At 37.7% G+C, this 23,260-nt stretch overlaps 1 long non-coding RNA gene across 1 annotated transcript; it reads right to left on the reverse strand.

Moving 5' to 3' along the window:
* Window positions 1-1,859: 1,859 nt before the first annotated feature.
* On the reverse strand, window positions 1,860-19,882 carry LOC103101356 (uncharacterized). The gene is made up of 3 exons (XR_008912336.1): window positions 19,799-19,882; window positions 16,592-16,699; window positions 1,860-1,924 (listed from the first exon to the last, which is right to left on the reverse strand). It is a non-coding gene; the product is annotated as an uncharacterized LOC103101356 (long non-coding RNA).
* Window positions 19,883-23,260: the final 3,378 nt, after the last annotated feature.

Genomic DNA, 23,260 nt, shown 5'->3' on the forward strand with positions numbered 1-23,260 from the left:
GCATTGGCAAACACAGCAGAATCTATTGACCTTGATCTTTGCTAAGATAGGCAGCCACAAGTGCCCCTTCTGTAATTAGAGGCTCCACCAAATTTCCTCCAAGTTTCCATTATGAATTTAAGAGGTGATTTGGCCAAAAGGGTTTTCCTTGAGAGTATAAAATATTGTCTCTGACTCCATGATCTCAACCTACCTCCCTCCAATCCTAGCCAAGCTCCTAGAAACAGTTTTCTACACTTCTGGCTCTGTTTCCTCACCTCCCATTCATTTTTTTCCAGCCCCTACAATCTGACTGTTAAACCATTCACTGAATTGAAATTTTCATTAAAGTTACCACCAATCTTTTCATAGCTAAATCCAAATGTCTTTTTTTAGCCCTTATCTTTCTTTATGTCTCTTTTGGGTTTGACGACCCTGATATTCCTGGATAGTCTCTTCTCCATGGGTTTTTGTGATGCTACTTTCTCCTAATTCTTTTCCTACCTATCTCACTTTTCCTTCTCACTCGTCTTTGCTAATTCATCATCATGTCATCTTCTCAAGTGCTCATGTCTCCCAGGGTTCTGTCCTGAGGTCTGGACATTCTGCCTCAATGATTTCATCAGCTCCTAGAAGGTCAATTATATCTCTTCTTCTGATTTCCAACATACATATGTAGCCCATATCTTTCTCCTGAGTTTATTGTACATTTTCCCCTACCTGGTATACTTTTACACCTGGTCTTATAGGCGTTCCCAATTAAAATTGAATTAATTATGTTTTCCCTTAAATATGGGGTTCTTAAGCCCTTCTTTTTCTTTTTTTTCTTTTGAATAGTAGCTTTGAATCCCCTTCCCTCTGACTTTGCCAGTATGCTGAAGCATAATTGACGTCTTCTCAAATTAATGTTTCAAAATCCATAAAATAAAATTCATAGAATTACAAAGCAAACTATTTTGATCAGCAGTGGAGGATAGTTCTAAGCTTATATCCACTGGCAGCTATAACCATAAAACACTAGTTGCATAAAAGACCATCACAAATAGGAAATAGACAATAAAATTATTTAAGCAAAAATCAGAAATAACTTAAGGAACCTAACCAGATTAGAATATTCCAGAAAAATACATGTAGACGAGCTTTTCTAATATGAGACCGAACCTCAACTCAAACTAAGAGACTAATGTAATTCTCTCTTCAAAATCTCTGGGGAGACAAATTGGAAACTGGAGACATGTTTAGGAGATGTCTTTGCCTATATGTCTGTCTTCTGAATTTTTCTCTCTTTCTCCTCCCTTGGAGTTGATCCCAAAGATAGTCTGTCTTCTCTTCCAATCACATGTCCCTCTCCCAAACAACTCCAGCAGCGATTTCCCATTGATGAAGATCTGAAGAGTCATATGAACATTTTCTCTACCATTAAGTCATATTTTTTCCCTATATGGCACACAGCACTTGACTCTCTCTTCCTCATCCCTCTAGGTGGGAGCCAATTACAGTCTTATTAAGGGACAAACAGAAGTTGAACCCAGGTCCTCTGAGATCTTGAACCAATTCACTTTCCAATGTTCTGTGGAAACCAGTATGGAGAAACTGTTGAGTTCATGTCACATGAGAAATGTTTGAAATGGATGGATACATTTCAACTGGAAAAGAGAATTTTGGAGAAGCTTCAGAGTTGGCTTGAAATGTTTGAAGCTTTTTCATATTAAAAAGAAATATCTATTTTATTTCACCACAGAGAGCAGAAAGAGAAGCAGTAGATAAAAGTTGCAAAGGGATCCACTTCAATTCTATGTAAGGAAAATGTTTCTAAGTATTAGTGATACACCAAAGTAGAATGAAAAAAGCTACCCCAGAAAAATAATGAGTTTCTCCTACCTGCAGTCTATGTTCTTAGGCCAAGTAGCACACTTCTTGGAAAACCATAGACCAGTTTCTTGTTCTGGACAGAGCAATAAAAAGAGAAGTCTAATACCAAGGCTATCCTATTAATTCAATTAGAGGCTGGTATGCCCAGTGGCATAATAGCTAAAATTTTCGTTTATTCCTCTGTAGATTAATTTATTAGAAGGAAAGTTATCTTCCCTCAATCAATCAATTGATCAGCATTTATTAAGCAGCTATGCTCTAGGAATTTTTTAGGTAATGGGAATGTAAAATAGAAAAATGAAATAGCCTTTGATTTTATGAAGCACATTATCTGCGCAAGAGGGTATAACATATTCATGGATAATCACATGGAGGTATTTCAAGAAATACATGATTATAGGGGACACCAATAACCGGTGAGTGTAACTAAGAAAAGTCTCTTGAAAGAGGTGGAACAAGCTAAACCTTTAAGAAATCTGAGGGCTCCAGGAGGTAGAGATGAGAAAGGATTCCTAGTATGGTTTTTCACGGAATTGGAAAATATGATGGCTCATATCAGGAGCAGTACATTAGCCATTTTGACTGGGATGTGTAATACATAAGTGAGAGTAATATATACTCAGTCAGGAAAGTTGGACTAGAATCCATTTTAGAGGACTTTATAAAGACCAGAGAAGTTGATACTTTACCCTGAGGGAATGATGGAACCATAGGAGCTTTTTGAGAAGGGGATGGTTCCTTACTTTAGATTGCACCCTTATCTCTAGCCAGCCACCTTACGAATGAATGTCGATAGGATGTTGGGATTTTTGATTTACAAGGAACCTTAGATCTCCTCATCCAGATGCTCCATTTAACAGATGAATGAAATGAATGACTTGGCTGAGATCCGACAAGCACACAAATAAAATAGCTGACATTTGTAAACTCTGAAACCAATTATTTTTTTTTATTTGACCATACTTCTCTGGGCCATATAGGAGAGAAGGTGAAGCTCTTTCATTGCTAATACTGTTGCTGGTTGAGGTCAAGAGTAGAATCCAGGCTTTTACCCATCATGCCTTTTAAGTTATCTTTTTTTTTAATTCAAAATCTCACTAATTCAGATCATCACAGGAGAGATCAGTCTGAATTAGGACATTGTCTGATGTGCAGAACAATGTTAATGAAATGCCTTTTCATTGATTATAATACCATGAGGTAAATTAAGCCAGGCTTGACTGTATGTGGTCAAGTGAAGTTAAGGAACTTAACTTAAGGGAGATGGGTACACAAATAAATACAAAATAATGATTCCTAATTGAGAGGTAAGCAGAGAGCCAGCCTGGAAGCTAAGAAGAGCTGGTTCCAAGCTTTGTCTCTGACAATGTGACCATGGGGAAATCGCTGAACTTCTCAATGCTCCAGGCAACTTTTTAAGACTAGACTAATTAGAATGGGTGCTGACCTACCACTGGAGAAAGAAGTTCTCTACACCAAGGACATTGCAAGTCCAGTCCCCATCCCCTAATTGAAAATTAGAGAAGCAACATGGAATAAGTATGAATTCAACTTCAGACAATTACTTAGGTATATCACCACAGGCAAACCATTTACTTTCTCCTTCATTCCTCCATTATCTGGAACAGTGTCTATTCATACTACTAAATAGCATTTATGTAGAATTTTAATTCTGCAAAGTGTCTTATAGCTAGACAGAATGTGGATAGAGTATGGGGCATGGAACCAGAAAGTTCTGAGTTCAAATCCAGTTTCTGACATTTGCTAGCTATATGGTCTGGATAAGATACTTCACTCTGTTGGCCTCAGTTCCTTATCTATAAAATGGGCCAGAGAGGGAAATGGACAACCGCTCTAATATCTTTGCCAAGAAAATCCCAAATGGTATCACAAGGAGTCAGACATGCCTGAAAAAAACCAAACACAGAAAAGTCCTGTAATAAATGGGGGGTGGGAGGGGAGAGATTTATAGTAAAGGGAGAAAGGGTGAAAGGGAAATGGAGTCTTCTTTCTTCTAGGCAAGGACAGAATGAAAGGAGGTAGTGTTTAGCCAGAGGAGAGAAGGAGGATGGATTTTTTCTCTCCCCCCTCCAGCCCTCTCTGACTAGACCCCCACTCGATGGCTGCCTTAAACTCCTACTTATAGGCTCTCTGGGATCTTTATTGGAGGAAGGATCAGGTGTGAAGCCTCTTTCTTCTGAAGAGAGATAGACAGACAGACAGAGACAGAGAGAGAGAGAGACAGAGACAGAGAGAGACAGAGAGAGAGACAGAAAGAGAGACAGAGACAGAGACAGAGGGAGGAGAGAGAGAGAGAGAGAGAGAGAGAGAGAGAGAGAGAGAGAGAGAGAGAGAGAGAGAGAGAGAGAGAGAGAGAGAGAGAGAGAGAGAGAGAGCACTTCTCTCCCCCCTCAATATTCAGGCTGTCTTCTAATAAAGCTGGAGTCAGTTTGGGTCCTAATAACTGAGTTTATTCAAGGCAAGCAGGAATGGGACAGGGTTGATAAAAGGCAAGGATTGAGATTCAGGAGGGAAAGAGGGAGAGGAGGTCCATATCTCATTAACAGTCTTCCCCCCAAAGTTAGACAGCTCAGGTCTGATAACCTGAACTCACAGAGTAGAAAAACTCTGGTTTCTTGGCTGGCACAGCAAGTGTCCCCAAGTTCAAGGTTCTAAGGAAGTTGTAGAGATCTTCTTTGTGGACTGCTTGTCTCTCAAAGTCCTTGTCCACTGGCTGGGGTTCAAGAGGATCTGGGAGCAGGAATTCAGGGAGAGAAAGATCACTGACTTTGAGATTCAGTCAGTGAGACCATTCTGCTCAGGTACTCCCAGCCAGGAGTCAGTTTCAACTGTCTGGATCAGCTTTTTTATTTCTCACTCCAAGGTTCCAAGTTCCTTTCTGGCCATCCCCCCTTTGCTGCTTGCAGGATTCTTGCAGCTTTTCCAGGCCTACTCCCAAAGTTTCCAGATTTCTCTCTCTTACAGTGCTTTAAATATAATTCTAATTTGATTCTAACAGTGACCTGGGGGGTTGATGCTGCTGTTACCCCCATTTTACAGATAAGGAAACCGAGCGAGGCAAAGGTTTAGTGACTTGTCTAAGGTTATGCATCTAAGCAAATATTCAAGGCATGATTTAAACTCAAGTCTTCTGGACTGCAACTACAGCCATCTCTCCAGTCTCTCACCTATCTGCCCCTGTGAAGATCACTTGAGTTAATGCATTTTAAGCATGTTAGGAACCAGAAAGCATGATCAAATTCTTAGCATGACAATTAAGGGATTATAGACTTGTAAGACTGGAAGGACCACCAAGTCCAACCCTCTCATTCTACACATAATGAAATGGAGGTCCTGAGAATGATAATGAAGGAGCCAGTTGTGGAAATGGCATCCAAACTCTGGTCCTTTGACACTACATCTACTCTAGGAAGACAGCACATAGGATTGCTTAAAGACACTGAGATCAATAATTTGTGTTTCTATAGTGCTTTAGGATTTTCAAAGTGCTTTCCTCCAAACAGCTTTAGGAGGAAAAGAACATGAATATTTATTATCTATAGTTTACAGATGATAAAACTTTGATTTAGACAAATTAAAATCCTTATCCATGTTCACACTATTAATATCAGAGCTGTAATGGTAGTCCAAGGCCTCTTCATCAAAAGTCCACCAGGCTTTCCCCTCCATAATAAAATCCCTTAAGCTACACATATCCAGAAGACAATAATTGGTTGTCAGTCAAATATAGAACAATATCGTTCAGTCATTTCAGTCATGACCAACTCTCTGGGATCCCATTTGGAGTTTCTTTTGGCAAAAATACTGAAATATCTTTGCCATTTCTTTCTCCAGCTCATTTTACACATGAGGAAACCAAGGCAAAGAGGATAAAGTGACTTGCCCAGGGTCGTACAGCTAGCAAATGTCTGAACCCAAATCTGAACTCAGGAAGATGAGTCTTCCTGACTCCAAGTCTTGGCACTCTACCCACTGTGCCACCTAACTTCCCCCAAAAAACAGGCTTAGTTATGATTCTTACTACTTTATTACTAATATCTGAAGCAAATCAATTCCCCTCCCTGCCAACTTCCCAGAAACACCACCACCATCACCCTCCTACCCCCTGAGGTTTTCTTATCTATCACATAAAGTGATTGAACTAAAGCAGGAGTTTATAACCTTTCTGTAAGCCATGGCCCCGTGGGGGCAGATTGGTGAAGCCTGTAAGCCTCTTCTCAGAAGAATGTTTTCAAATATCTAAAATAAATACCAAGCATTACAAAGGAAATCAATCCTATTGAAATACCGTTCTTGAAATATTAATAAAACAAATTTGGGAAAACCAGGCTAAGACAGACTGATCTAAATATGGCTAAAGTACTTTTTCTCTTTAAATCAGAGACAAAGAAAATTAGGGCTCATAGAGTTGACATGTGGGGGGTATGGAAGAAGGGTACCATATTGCTTATAATAATCTAGAATGACTCCATGAAGGCTGTGTGTCCTAAAGCAGGTTTTGAATTAACCTTCAGCTGAATTGAGTATGCATACACATATTTGTAAGTCCTCACCCCCAATCTTTCTCCAGGCAGTATACAGTGGGCTCTCAGTAAATGTTTGTTGAAGAAGTAATAAAAGTTGTTAACTGCTACCCTAGATAATAGAAAGGAGGCCATTCATTGATAATGAAGGCCATTAATTAAATGCCATTTAATTAAATTCAACAAGCATCAAGTGCCTACCACTACTACTTAAGGAACTCTATATTTGATGTAGGGGGAGGAGGAGAGACAGAAATGAAACAAGAGTTTTTCTTTGCCATCAGGGATTTATCAAAGAACTAACAAGAATATAATTTAAAAATATACTAAGATCAGTCAATCCAATAAGCATTTATTAAGCACCAAGTATGTATGGACTATCCTAGGAGGACTAACACCAATGGCCCAACCCTTTTTAGAGCTGTTGATCCATCTTTGGTGTCCATCTTTTACCCAACTTTCACATGTTGCTCCAAGTAGTTGTAGCATTCACAGAAGCCACACCATGGTAAAACCATCTCAGATGGACTAAACTAGGCTGAGGATAATGGATGGACCACCAACCTGTAGTGAATTAAGGGGGATTCTACCGCAAGTATTTCATGAAGCCACAGTGGAATGGAAGGATAAAAATTATCTGTTCCAATGTCCATTAAGGCAACTGGAATAGATGTCATGGAAGCCACCAAAGTCATCCACTACATACCAGATTATTGCCAGTCATCCCGATTTTTGCCTTCTCAGTTTAATGACTGGAAGGCAGAGTGAGGCTGATGACTTTGTGCTACTCTGCCTCACTTAAATCCAATTCATAAACCAGTCAAGATATCACCCGTGATATCACTGGTCCTCTTTGAAAACAAAGTACTACCAACAACTATATTACAACCATGTTGCATACTGGGAATCAAAAAAGAAAAGGAACAAATATTTCCTGAGCACCTGCTATGTGACAGGGCTAAGAACTTTATAAAAACTCTCATTCAATCCTCACAAGGACCATGGGAGGTAGGTGCTATTATCATCCTCACTTTACAGTTGAGCAAACTCAGGCAGACAGAAATTATGGCACAGAGCTAGCAAATGCCTGTGTTTGGATTTGATCTCAGATGTTCCTGATTCTAGGCCAAGCTTTCCATCCAATGTGCCACCTGGATGCATAAGACAGACCCTATCCTTGGAGAGTTCAGTCTAATGGGCGAAGGGAATATAAAAGATTCAAGAAGAGTAGTCTGAAAATCAGAGAAGGAAAGAAAGATTTCAAGAAAGAAACCAAAGGATGTTTCTTAGAGGGGGGGGAGCACTAAATATAATTATAGAAGAATATGAAGGAACTCAATAGGCTTGGTGGTCCTTTGGGTGTGGAATCAGATGGGGACAAAAGAGGAAATCCTTAACCTAAGTTTGTACCTTCTTAACCCTCAGTGTGACAAGAGCAAAAAGGAAGAACACTGGGAAACAGAAAACAGGATATAAAATAGTTAGGCAGCTGTCAAGTTGTAAGCCAGGCCAAAGATGCCTTATTTTAAAAGTTTACAGCATAAAAGGGAAGAAGAAGACTGAAGACCTCTGGAAAGCCTGTCAAAGAGACAGATGGGATCTGGGAGGAGACCAAGGCTGAAATGAGGGATCATTTTTCTCGCAACAAATCTCAGGGAATTTTGAGAGGGCATAACATTCCTTTGATCTATGGCCCAAGGTAACTCCTTTTGAGTGGACCTCAAATTTGTGAGGGCAAAATATTAAGCAATTGGTCAAATCTCAAAGGCCCTGTCTGATGTGAATGCACTCATTGAGGATGAAGGACTGGGTCTCTCCATCATCCCCAGGTTAGAAAGTAGAATTCAATGGAAGACAGACCATACAGTAGAGTATAATGGGTAGAGATGAACATATAAAATTGTCATTCTACTATTTTACTGTATATGAGTAAGTGACTGGAGTGGCGACACACCTGAAGTGTTGTTATAGGAAAGAGGGAATGGGGAGATGACTGTCAATTAATATTTATGGATTATGCATGGTGAGCACCCTGCTGTAAGAGGGACTTTATGTATTTGCTTGATAATCCCTCTCCTACTGGGGGAGAAGCTAATCTTCTCATTGTGGCTTAGCATTTATGTATGGAGGGCTTTTGAATTCAGCAAGGGCTTTATTATCTCATTTGTGAGTTACTTCTTGTAGGCATATTGAACAAAGCAATATTGAAGTCTGCCAGGAACCCCTCCCACCAGCTAAGGAGCAGTGTGGTCTAATAGAAGGAATATTGGCTTTGAGGGGTAAATGGGCCCAAATTCAAATCTCGGCTCTGCTATTTTCTTAGCTATATGAATTTAAGCAAATCAGTTTTCCCTTAGGGACTTCATTCCTGCTTCTGCTTCTGTATGTTACAAATATATCCAAAAGAATATAATTGGATTTCCCTTTCCTAATGGTTTATATAGAGAATACACAGCTTTTTCCTGACGACTTCTAATTCAACCATGTAGGAAATTTTATGAGCCTACTTCTAGTCATGAGTATCCCAGGAGTTGGGACTATGTAATGATTAAAAGTCTTCTAATTAGCAGTAGAATGACAAAAACCAATGACTCAGGAGGTGATGTGCCATAATTGAATGTGCAAAGAAAAGATGTGATCTTCCCCTCTCTTAGCTTCTTTTTATTCCTGGCTTGGAGTGAAGGCAATATTACTTTGAGATACCAAATAGGGGAGAAGCAGGACATGGGCCTTGCAATCAGAAAGACCATGAGTTCAAATCTAGCGACAAGTACTTATTGTGTGAAGTAGTAACTTCAGCAATTATGATCTCATGAAGGAGAGATTTATGAGCTTTGATTCACTGAAAAGTATCAACCTTCAGAACCCACCATGAAGAGAAAAGAACATTTCTGGGACTAGGAGTTGTAAGGTCTTCCTTACTAGCAAGTTATATAATCCAGTTTGCCTCAGTTCCTTGTCTAAAAAGCTAGAAGAGGAAAGGGCTAACTATTCCAGTATCTTTACCAAGAAAACTCCAAAATGGATCATGAAGAGTTGGATGCAACTGAAATGATGCAATGACAAGAATCTACGTTCAGTAACTATTCAGTCCATGAAACCTTGTGTGTGTGTGTGGGGGGGGGGGGAGTACATATTCTTCCCTGATCCAAAGAAAATGAATATTCTATATCAGGCATGTCAAGGAGATTTTATGAGTTCTTGAGATCCAGAGATTCCAATAAAGGTAACACTAATCATTAGAATCAGAAGTAGAGCTCATCAGAGTTCATAAAGTGACTTCTAGAGAAGTAGCAGTCTTTGACAGAGGAAGTGACTGTAGACTAATTTGAACAGACATTCAATGAAGAATCATGGTGTCTTTGGGGATCATAATCTCTCATAAAAGAGAGATTTGCTCTCTCTGTTTCATTGAAAGGTACCAATCTTCAGAGCCCAACAGAGTGCTTTACCATCATAAAAGACAAAAAAACATTTCTGGAGCTAGGAGTTGTGAGGTCTTCCTTACTAACAAGTTATATAAACCTGTTTGCATCAGTTCTATGTAAAGGGTATAGTCTATGTAAAGGGTAAAATTATGGCTGAGACTGAATACAATAATTATTTTTGTTGCCAAGGATTTAATTTATAAAATCCTAATGAAAAAACCAAGTCAGCTGGAAATTTTATGTTGTTTTAATTGATAATGGAGGAGATTAATGAGAAGAAAGAAGGAAAGGAGTAGGTTTTCTTCCCCCCCCCCCAGTGGTATGGGGTGGGGAGATTAGGAGATAAGGTTTCAGAGTATGAAGGAGGAAAGAATCAGCCTGACCTCTAAAGGGGTTCAGCTAAGATGCCTGAACCTGAAATCAGCTCCAGGGCAAAACTCACCACTGAACTCAGACAATAGCCACCACCATGCCAAGGTGTGGGAACACCTAGCACTCTGCCAGCCAGAGTCATCTCTCTGAGACAGGAAGTGATGTGCCTTATGTAGACAGTTTTACATCACTTTCCTGAGTCTCATCTGTACCAATGCTGATTTAGCTTGACTTAGGACAGCCCAGAGGTCTGTCCTTTTTTTCTGCACATATCTGTTGAAGGCCATTTCCTCAGATAATTAAATCTTGAGTTTGATGCAGACCTTCCTAATCTTGTTAAACTAAGAAGGGTAGAGAATGTAGAGTTTCCAAGACCTGATTCTGTTATTCCAAGTATCTCCATTGTTATTGATCAGGAAATAGCTAAATCAGTTCTAAAGAATGGTCTGATTAGGTTGGAATAGTTTTAAAGTTCACATCTATAAAATGAGCTGGAAAAGGAAATGATTAATCACTCTACCTGAAAACCTCAAAATGGGATCATGAAGAGTTGGACACAATTAAAATGACCCAACAACAAGACATGATCACAGCCCTTCACTCAGTAGCAACTTAGTTCATGAAACCCTTTGTGTGTGTGTGTGTGTGTGTGTGTGTGTATTTTTTCTTGATCCAAGATAAATGAATATTCCATTTCAAAAGTGTCAAGGAGATTTTATTAGTTCTTGAGATGTAGAGGTCCCAATAAAGTTATCATTAATGAATAGTTTCAGGAGTAGAGTTCGCCAGAATTCATAAAGTAGCTCCTGGAGAAATATTAGTCTTCAACAGGGGAAGTGCCTATAGACTAATTTATGAATAGATCATCACTGAAAAATGATGGTGACTTCAGAGATTATGATCTTTCATGAAAGAGAGTTTTGTTTGCTTTGACTAATAGAAAGGTACCAATCCTCAGACCCTGAAAGGTATGTATGCCTCCGTGAAGGGAGAAAAATATTTCTGTGGCTAGAAGTTGTGAGATCTTCATTGGTATAATGTGTTTTCTACATGTGTATCTCATCACCACCACACTCTGAATTTAAGTCTATTCTTCCTTTGAACTCTGTGGAATACTTATAAAGTAATTGACTAGGGTTTTGTTTTTTATTTTGGAGGAGAAAAATGGAGGATATTTTGTTCCAATTGTTCTGACTATACTTTCTTAGTAAAATTCCTTTTTCTGAAAGGTAATGGTGCTGAACTGTTGATTGATAATGTGAAGCACACTGGTGGGCGCTCAAGAGTGACAATAAAGTAGAACCATTTTGGCAATGCTTATTACCTCCCTGTAAGGATGCTATTATACTCAAAATATGTTGCAGGAACTTGAGAAATGCCTGTGGACTGGTTTTGGAGTTATGTGGATCTGAAAGGATCCCTATGTGGTAGTTTCTTTAATGCACTTTTTCTTGCTTTCTTTTACTCTAAATTTGTGATTCCATGATTTCAAAGATCTAGATTAAAAAAACTAAGACTACCCTTAGATAGCTGTATGACCTTGAGGAAAGAATTAAAATTATGCTGATATGTTCCACTGAAATGCAAAGTGAAACAAAGAAAGAATTTCCCTGGGAGTTGGAACACCATGGGCCTTCTGTGTCTAATTGGATAAATCCCTGCATACCCCCACTTGAATAACCACAGGCACAGTACCTACTTAGCCATTCTTATAATAATGATAATTTTCTTAGAGCTCATGTTTCTATAGCACTAAATAGTTCACAAAGCATTGTCCTCACAACAACCCTGAGGATAATAGAAATATTATTCTATTTTGCAGATGAAGAAATTGATCCTCAAAAGATTTGTCTGAAATCCTAATGCTATTTAAAGATTAAAATCTTTAAAATCATTACAACTGAAAGAGACTTCAGAGGCCATTTAGTACATAACTCACAGTTTATCAGAGGAAACTGAGGCCTCAAGAACTATTGCTAAAGGTCTCATAGATAGCAAATGAGAGTCAAGATTTGAACCCAGGTCCATTAACTCTCAATCCCAGCATTATGTTTTCTACTATATCTACTCACCCTCCTATCTCTTAATTCATTGCTCTGCCCACTGAACTGTATTGACTTAATCTGCATTCCTATGAGAAATAGACACATCCTGTAAATACTTTTGGGATTTGGGGGTTTATATCTTAATCAGACAGAGGAGATCTTGGAAGAGTTAAAAGACCATAATAATAAACTGAAAACTTGGTCTTAGTTTTCATTAAGAAGATGTCCAATCTGATAAAGCCAAAGCAAAAATAGACCTGATCAAAAGGGATAGGGAAAGTAATTATATTTTGTTAAAAGGGACTTTAGAAAATGAGGAAATATCACTAATCAACATGTATGCACCAAATAATATAGCACCCAAATTTCTAATGGAGAAACTAGGAGAATTGAAGGAAGAAATAGACAGTAAAACCATATTAGTGGGAGACTTAAACCAACCATTATCAAATTTAGATAAATCAAACCAAAAAAATAAATAAGAAGTAAAAGAAGTGAATAAAATCTTAGAAAAATTAGAATTAATAGACATATGGAGAAAAATAAATAGGGATAAAAAGGAATACACTTTCTTCTCAGCACCACATGGCACATTCACAAAGATTGAACATACATTAGGTCACAGAAACATGGCACACAAATGCAAAAAAGCAGAAATAATAAATGCAGCCTTTTCAGATCACAAGGCCAATAAAAAGAATGATCAGTAATGATACATGGAAAACCAAATCAAAAACAAATTGGAAATTAAACAATATGATACTCCAAAATCATTTAGTTAGAAATGAAATCATAGAAAAAATTAATAATTTCACCGAGGAAAATGACAATGGCGAGACATCCTTTCAAACCTTTTGGGATGCAGCCAAAGCGGTAATCAGAGGTAAATTCATATCCCTGAGTGCATATATTAGCAAACTAGGGAGAGCAGAGATCAATCAATTGGAAATGCAAATAAAAAAACTTGAAAGCGATCAAATTAAAAACCCCCAGCAGAAAACCAAACTAGAAATCCCAAAAATTAAGGGAGAAATTAATAAAATTGAAAGTGATAGAACTATTGACTTAATAAATAAGGCAAGAAGCTGGTACCTTGAAAAAACAAACAAAATAGACAAAGTACTGGTCAATCTAATTAAAAATAGGAAAGAAGAAAAGCAAATTAAAAGTATCAGACGAAAAGGGGGACATCACCACCAATGAAGAGGAAATTAAGGCAATCATTAAAAATTGCTTTGCTCAATTATATGGCAATAAATACAGCAATCTAGGTTATATGGATGAATATATTCAAAAACACAAACTGCCTAGACTAACAGAAGAAGAAATAGAATTCTTAAATAATCTCATATCAGAAAATGAAATCCAACAAGCCATCAAAGAACTTCCTAAGAAAAAATCCCGAGGGCCAGATGGATTCACCAGTGAATTCTATCAAACATTCAGAGAACAGTTAACCCCAATACTATACAAACTATTTGACATAATAAATAAAGAGGGAGTTCTACCAAACTCCTTTTATGACACAAACATGGTACTGATTCCAAAATCAGGCAGGTCAAAAACAGAGAAAGAAAACTATAGACCAATCTCCGTAATGAATATAGATGCAAAAATCTTAAATAGGATACTAGCAAAAAGACTCCAGCAAGTGATCAGAAGGGTCATCCACCATGATCAAGTAGGATTTATACCAGGGATGCAGGGCTGGTTCAACATTAGAAAAACCATCCACATAATTGACCACATCAACAAGCAAACCAACAAGAACCACATGATTATCTCAATAGACAGAGAAAAAGCCTTTGATAAAATGCAACACCCATTCCTAATAAAAACACTAGAAAGCATAGGAATAGAAGGGTCATTCCTAAAAATAATAAACAGTATATATCTAAAACCATCAGCTAATATCATCTGCAATGGGGATAAACTAGACGCATTCCCAATAAGATCAGGAGTGAAACAAGGATGCCCATTATCACCTCTACTATTTGACATTGTACTAGAAACACTAGCAGTAGCAATTAGAGAAGAAAAAGAAATTGAAGGCATCAAAATAGGCAAGGAGGAGACCAAGTTATCACTCTTTGCAGATGACATAATCGTCTACTTAAAGAATCCTAGATATTCAACCAAAAAGCTAATCGAAATAATCAACAACCTTAGCAAAGTTGCAGGATACAAAATAAACCCACATAAGTCATCAGCATTTCTATATAATTCCAACACAGCTCAGCAGCAAGAACTAGAAAGATAAATCCCATTCAAAATCACCTTAGACAAAATAAAATACCTAGGAATCTATCTCTCGAGACAAACACAGGAACTATATGAATACAACAAAAAACACTCTCTACACAACTAAAACTAGACTTGAGCAATTGGAAAAACATTAAATGCTCATGGGTAGGACGAGCCAATATAATAAAAATGACCATCATACCCAAACTTATTTATCTATTTAGTGCCATACCCACTGAACTCCCAAAAAATTTCTTTACTGATTTAGAAAAAACCATAACAAAGTTCATTTGGAATAACAAAAGATCAAGGATATCCAGGGAAATAATGAAAAAAAAAACACAAATGATGGGGGTCTTGCAGTCCCAGACCTCAAACTATATTACAAAGCAGCAGTCATCAAAACAATTTGGTACTGGATAAGAGACAGAAAGGAGGATCAGTGGAATAGACTGGGGGCAAGCAACCTCAGCAAGACAGTATATGATAAACCCAAAGATCCCAGCTTTTGGGCCAAAAATCCACTATTAGATAAAAACTGCTGGGAAAATTGGAGGACAGTGTGGAAAGATTAAGAATTGATCAATACCTCACACCCTACACCAAGATAAATTCAAAATGGGTGAATGACTTAAACATAAAGAAGGAAACCATAAGTATATTGGGTAAACACAGAATAGTATACATGTCGACCTTTGGGAGGGGAAAGACTTTAAAATCAAGCAAGACTTAGAAAGAGTCACAAAATGTAAAATAAATAATTTCAACTACATCAAATTAAAAAGCTTTTGTACAAACAAAACCAATATAACTAAAATCAGAAGGGAAACAACAAATTGGGAAACAATCTTCATAGAAACCTCTGACAAAGGTTTAATTACTCAAATTTATAAAGAACTAAATCAATTGTACAAAAATCCAAGCCATTCTCCAATTGATAAATGGGCAAGGGACATGAACAGGCAGTTTTCAGATAAAGAAATGAAAACTATTAATAAGCACATGAAAAAGTGTTCCACATCTCTTATAATCAGAGAGATGCAAATCAAAACAACTCTGAGGTATCACCTCACAACTAGCAGATTGGCTAACATGATAGCAAAGGAAAGTAATGAATGCTGGAAGGGATGTGGCAAAGTAGGGACACTAATTCATTGCTGGTGGAGTTGTGAACTGATCCAACCATTCTGGAGGGCAATTTGGAACTAGGCCCAAAGGGCGACAAAAGAGTGTCTACCCTTTGATCCAGCCATAGCACTGCTGGGTCTGTACCCCAAAGAGATAATAAGGAAAAAGACACGTACAAAAATATTCATAGCTGCACTCTTTGTGGTGGCCAAAAATTGGAAAACGAGGGGATGCCCATCAATTGGGGAATGGCTGAGCAAATTGTGGTATATGTTGGTGATGGAATACTATTGTGCTCAAAGGAATAATAAAGTGGAGGAATTCCATGGAGCCTGGAACGACCTCCAGGAAATGATGCAGAGCGAGAGGAGCAGAACCAGGAGAACATTGTACACAGATACTAATACACTGTGGTATAATCGAACATAATGGACTCCTCCACTAGGGACAATGTAATGTCCCTGAACAATCTGCAGGGATCTAGGAGAAAAAACACTATTCATAAGCAGAGGACAAACTGTGGGAGTAAAAACACCGAGGAAAAGCAACTGCCTGATTACAGTGGTTGAGGGGACATGACAGAGGAGAGACTCTAAACGAACACTCTAATACTAACAACATGACAATGAGTTCAAATCAAGAACACATGTGATACCCAGTGGAATCACGCATCGGCTATGGGGGTGGGGGAGGAGGAAAAGAAAATGATCTTTGTCTTTAATGAATAATGCTTGGAAATAATCAAATAAAATATTATAAAATTTAAAAAAAAGATGTCCCAAAATAGTTGCTTTTCATTTGAGTATAAAATGACCACAGAGAAGCTTACATCATGACTTCAGGCAATGCTTTAAGACCTAGTGTCATTCATTGTCATCTTTTTATGATCAGAATCTATTCAGAAGCCAAAGTATTATTTTTTATAACTGTCCTAGAGTTATTGAAGCCTACCTGAAAATTCCAAGTCTATGAGACCTACCAGAACTAGATAGTCTTCTTTCTTCCTGTTCCCAGCTTACATTTGTTCACTTCCACAACAATAAAAAAACCAACATTAAGTCTTGATTGGAGAAGTGATTTTGAAACCCTAGAAGAGAATAAACAAATTCAGATTCATCCTTCTTTATGAAATTTGATGCTTATTGTAAAGATATCATTAGGGCTGTGTTTGAGTGAAGAGGACACAATGCTGTAAACCTAGTGATGGACAGAAATTCCTTGGTCATTTATCACCCTAGATGAGCTGCCTCCATGTTGCCTGCTGTTGCCTTCATCCTGGGAAGCAATCTGTGGTCCTGCTATTACTAGTGTCTGTGAGGTCTTATCTTCCTTGTAATTGGATGAATGAGTATTGGGGTTGGAATGGACTCAACTACATCTCTGTGAGCATGGAAAGGTGAGAAGAGCACAGAGGCTCTAGGAACTGGAATTCCTATCAATGTGTTCTAGTAATTGAGTCAAGTGAAATACTAGTAACGCCTTTAGCAATACTGGAGGGCAATGAATGACTCAAGTCACTATGCTCTGTGCCAAGGAAGCAACTCCATCCAGTGGCTCTCCCACATTCATAAGTGAAGCCAGTTGGGCCAACATATTATAGCAACCACTCTGAGATTCAGCCCACTTTCTCTAGGGCTGAAGGTGATAGAGGGGAGAGTATCACCCCCCCACACACACACACACTTAAAGAGTTGTGTTTGTGGTCCTTAATTGCTATATCTTTGAGGTAAGCACCTCTTTGTAAAATTTAATTGCACATTGATAACATCAAGGAAAGGGAAAGAGAACCAGCATTTATTAAACATCTACTGTGTTCCAAAAATTGTGCTAAATGCCTTACAAATATCTCATTCAATCCCTACAACAACGCTGAAAGACAGATGCTATTATTATCTGTATTTTATTATAGAGGCAACTGAACTCAAACAACTTGGCCAGGGTCACATAAGTAGTAAAGGTCTAAATCTGGATTTGAACTCAGGTCTTCTTGATTCTAAATCCAGCATCCTAACCCACTGTACTACTGAGATATCCAAGTTGCTTACCATTCAATTATCCCATCTACCATCTTAGTAACCTTCTTAGATGAAATATCCTTTCTCTGGTCACCATATCTCTATGTTTATTGTCTTCCCTATTAGAATATAAGATTATTAGAATAGAATAGAAGAATAAAATTCCCTTCAAGGGGCAGTGACTTTGCTTCAGCATTTGTATCCCCACCATCTAGTACACTGCTTGCCACATCACAAATGCTTAATACATATTTTTTCTATTTTTCTATTTATTTATTCTAATTTATTTAGAGTTTTTATTTTTTATTTATTTAAATTTAGAAAGACTTGGTGATTGATATAAACCTTTGACTTTGGCTTCTGGTAGATAGCAGAAGTTCTGACCAAGTTTAGTCCTTTTTCCCCGATTAACTCCAAAGTGAAACCCAGAAGGATTAGAATATTTTGTGTCCATGAACAATGCATCAGTGTGCCCTCTTCTTACAGCCATTCAAAATTCATTTTTCCTCATCTTTTTCTCTTCTTTGCCAGTTTATCTGATATGAGGTTGGAGATTTGTTTTAATTTGCATTTTTCCTGCTATTAGTGATTTGAAGCATATTCTTATGTAGTCATTTATAGTGTGTAATACTTTATTTCTGAAAAACTATTTGTTCACACACTTTGATGGCTTCTCTCCAGGGGAATGTCTCTTGATGTTATGGTATATATTTGTATCAAATCCCTGTATTTTTTTTTAAACCCGAACTTTGATGCAAATATTTCCCTACTCTACCATTTCTTTTCTAATTCTATCTTCATTGATTTTATTGAAGCTAAAGCTTTTTAAATTTTATGTGGTCAAAAAATTGTCTGTATTACCTTTTATGATCTCATCATCCTCTTGTTTGATTAACAATTCTCCCCCTAACCATAGTTATTAAAGTTACTTGATATTGTTCTTTTCTATTGTGTGTGTGTGTGTGTGTGTGTGTATGTGTGTGGTATGACCTTTAATTTCAGAACATTTTTCCATTTTGAGCTTATTATGTTATATACTGTAAGATTTTGGACATGCTGTATAGTCATTTCAATTGCATCCAAATCTTGATCTTCTTTTTGGAGTTTTCTGGCTGAAGATGCAGAAGTGGTTTGCCATTTCCTTCTCTGGCTCATTTAACAGATAAAGAACCTGGCAAACATGTTTTAGTGACTTGCTCAAGGTCACACAGCCATTGGGTGTTTGATTTAGGATTTGGACTCAGAAAGTTACATTTCCTGACTCCAGGCTCAGCACTCTATGCACTGTCACCTAGCTGCCTTGATTTTGGACCAGGGATCTCTTCTATCCTTTCCAGCTCTGAAATGTTGAATCTCTGAATCAGTCCTAAATCTTCTCTTACCTTCTTTATCCAAAACTGAAAGAGTTGTCAAGTCTTGTTGCCCCTACCTTTACAATATCTCCCATTTGTCCCCTTCATGCCAAGTGCAAGGCAACTAAGTGCTTCATTCAGTCCCTGAACTGTGACCCAGAATCCTGAAATTACCTTATCAATGACCTCCCTGCCTCCAGTCTCCCTTGTCTCCAATCCATTCTCCATGCAGCTTCCAAGTTAATATTCTTAAGTTACAGCTCCGTTGAAGACAAGTCCCTGAGAATCTAGAATGACTCCCTACTTCTTTTAGGATAGAATACAAACTCATAGCCTAGAATGTAAACCCCTTCAAAATTTAGATCCCACATACTTTTATTCTAAAAAAACCAATTAAGCTTCATCAGTGCCTTTTGTTTTAACATTAGTCATTTCTGTAAATATCCCCTTCCATTTCCCATCCTCCCTCCATGAATTGAACCCTCTACTCTAATAAAGAAAAATGATCAATACAGTGATTAGGTCTGACAACGTATATATAAAATTCTGACCTGGTAGTCTCCCACTTTGACTGAAAAGAATCCCACTTACTTTTCTCTATATACTTCATAATATTCCCCTTAATCTGCCCTTCATTCCAGTCAGACAAGGTTACTAGGTGCTCTATCACCTCCACATTCCATCTTCCACTTTCCTGGTTTGCATAGAATGTTCCCCATGCCTGCCATTTTCTCCCTCCATATCTCCCTCCACTTCTTAGAATCCCGGGAACTTTAAAGGCTCAATTCGTTTGCCATCATCGAGATGACCTGTGCCTACCTCTTGTCCCCAGTTGTTAACTGCTTCATCCCCTTCTTAAATTGTCACATGTATTCATCTCAGGATACATAATCTTTTTTCTGAAAAAAAATATTTAATTAATTAATTTAGAATGTTTTTCCATAGTTACACAATTCATGTTCTTTCTCTCCTCTCCTCCTACCCCCTCCCATAGCCAATGAGCAATTCCATTGGGTTTTACACGTGTCATTGATCAAGACCTATTTCCAAATTATTAATATTTGCACCAGGGTTATTTTTAGAGTCTATATCCCCAATCATATCCCCATCAACCCATGTGATCAAGGGAATGTTTTTCTTCTGTGTTTCTACTCCCACGGTTCTTTCTCTGGATGTGGATATCGTTCTTTCTCATAAGGCCCTCCAAATTGCCCAGGGACATTGCATTGCTACTAGTAGAGAAGTTCCTTACATTCAATTGTGCTATAATGTATCAGTCTCTGTGTACAACTTTCTCCTGGTTCTACTCCTTTTACTCTGCATCAATTGCTGGAGATTGTTCCAATTCACATGGAAAAATGCCTTCAGTTCATTATTCCTTTTATCACAATAGTATTCCATCATCAACATATACCACAATTTGTTCAGCCATTCCCCGATTGAAGGGCAGCCCCTCATTTTCCAATCTTTGGCCACCACAAAGAGCTCCACTGAGAATATTCTTGTATGAGTCTTTTTCCTTATTATCTCTTTGGGGTTTATAAATAATCTCAATAAGGATAGGACATGGAAGAGTGGAACAAGCTTTGAACTCAAAGTCTAAAAGACCTAGGTTTGAACAAAACATTTGACAAATGCTATCTGGGTAACTCCGCACATCATTTCATTTCTCTAAATCTGATTCTTTTTCTATTAAAGGGCAATAATATCTGTAATACTTTCCTCACATGATCTAATGGGATAACTTTAAGTATAAAAAAAACTAAATCTTTACAAATTTTTAAAAGTACTTTATAAATCTCATACTGTTATTATGCAGGATGTCCCCAAAATTTGGGGGCAGTTTTAAGCAACTAAAGCTTAAAATTGCCCCATGGTTTGAAGAATGTTATATACATTGCACACCTGTGGCATCCAATTCAAATAGAAACAGGGCCAATAAACCATGTATAAAGTTACCTGTAGGACACGTACTGACTTAAAAAAATTAACATTCTATTATTTTTGTTAAATGTATTCTGTTGTATTTGTTAAAAAATGTCCCAATGTCATTTACATCTAGTAGGGACTGCAATGGAGCAGCTAGGTGGCATAGCTGGGCTTGAAATAAAGAAAACTCATCTTTTTGAGTTCAAATCAAGCCTTAGACACTTATTAGATGTGTGACCCTGATCAAGTCCCTTAACCCTATTTGTCTCAGTTTCTGTATTTCCCAAATGAGCTGGAGAAGAAAGACAAACCATTCTAGCAACTTTCCTGAGAAGACTTAATGCTAGTCCTAGATTACTTATTGATTTAAAAACAAAGAACAAGAACAAAAACCCAAAATAGTAAAATATAAAAAGAAATTAATGTTTTATAACCTCAGAGGGGAAAGAATTTCCAGCACAGTACAAAAATTTAAAGCATTCCTTTCTTTAATTTTGTAAGTCTTTACTGTGGAAAAGCTCAGAATATCAATGCTGTTTTCGATAACAGAATTGATAGATGACCATGGAAATGGAATTTAGATTATAAAATTCTTGCTTTAATAAAAAATTCCTTAAATGGTGAAAAAAAATGATGCCAATAATCAGATATGACAGAGAACAACTGAACAAGGGGCACTGATGCTCATATTTGACATCTCTGTCTCATCATTCTCTCCTCCAATCCAGGAACATAAACCCCTTTATGATACAAGAATTATTTACACTGCCTTGCAGATTGTGTGAGGAAAAATACCTTGATCCCACCACAGCACCCCAAGGATGGATGATGCAGAATAGCATCATATCTAATGGTCTGGCTGACCTGACATCCACAGACATCAGCCTGAGCATCAATGTGCATTATTGCCACAGAGGGAGGAGGTAGGGAGATTTAGTAGGCAAGCATGGGAAGGAGAAGGCTCTTTATTTCCACTCTTGAACAGACTGGCTCCCTGGGCTGGTGCGTGACAATTGGCAGTAAGCATGGAGGGAACCATGTTGGGCTGAAAGTTGGACCAGATCTAAATCTAACTCTCTCACCTCTCACCTTCTCATTTTATTAATAAACACTTAAAACTCTGACAAGACTCTGTCTTGTTCCTAACAACATGGTAGTCCTCAGCCTTTGTTGTTTTTTTTGTTGTTGTTGGTATTGCACTGAATGGTATTGAACTGAAATTAAATTCAATAAATGTTTATTAAACTCTTTTGGTGAACATGAAACGTGGTCTTTGTCTTCTTGGTGGAGTCCTCCATAACCTCAAGGATTCAAAGAGGAGTGATAGGGTGAATGGTAGTGCCACACACCAACATATTAAATTCCAAAGGAGGAAAGATTTAGGACTGAAGAAAAAGAGCTCAATTTTGGAAATGATGCATTTGAGATGCCATTGGGAAATGCAGCTTGGGTTATCCTGGAAGCAGGTGAAGATTAATGTCTGGTCCTCTTGGGACATTATAGGACTGCAGATATGAATTAAGAGGTTATCTACCTTCAGTAGAGATAATTGTTGAAGCCAGAAGAGAATGATCTTGCCAACGAAAGAGCAGAGGGAAAATGAGATAAAGACCTGGGGCAGAACATAGGGGAAAGGGAGCAACAAGGCTTTGGGAAGATGACTAGCAGTTAGAGAAAGCAACCATTCTGCCTTCTTTTATAGAAGAGGAAATCAGGATTCAAAGAGACAGGAAGTGATTTACTCAAAGTCAACAATCCAGTGAAGGAAAAAGCCCAAAATGGCACTATGATTTTCTGTTTCCAAGTCTAGTCTATTGACCATTCAACTGCTCTACCCTTCTTTCTAAAGGAACTATGATGTACCCCGTAGGTGGGTGTCTTTCATTATAAGCAATTAGTGACATCAGCATTTTGTGTAACCACTCAGTATGACCACCTTAGTTTTCTGGAACCTCCATAAGATAAACAGCCCTTCTGCCCTTTGAAGATATAAATCACACTAACTGTTTTTTCAATACTCTCTTCCTTGCCAGGAATGACAATGTTTACCTTGTTCCTGGCGTACGATGCATTTTAATATTTCAAGATGTGTTAAGTGTATATATTTGTAGGCTGTGGTAGAATAAGTTTATGTTTGGGGTCATCCTTCAAAAAAGAGGTAATGAGGAAGGTAATATTTTTAGATTTGAAGTAAACTTAAAACTAACCATAAGTGCAGGTAAAATACGTAATTCTATTACCAATTGGCCACAGTTTTTTTTTTTTTCTGTAAGATTTAGAGCTAGAAGGCAATTTAGAGATTGAATATTCTCATTTTGTAGATAAAGAAACTAAGTCTTAAAGGGAAGATGT

Source organism: Monodelphis domestica, chromosome 1 (assembly GCF_027887165.1).
Source record: "Monodelphis domestica isolate mMonDom1 chromosome 1, mMonDom1.pri, whole genome shotgun sequence".
Classification (NCBI taxonomy): domain Eukaryota; kingdom Metazoa; phylum Chordata; class Mammalia; order Didelphimorphia; family Didelphidae; genus Monodelphis; species Monodelphis domestica.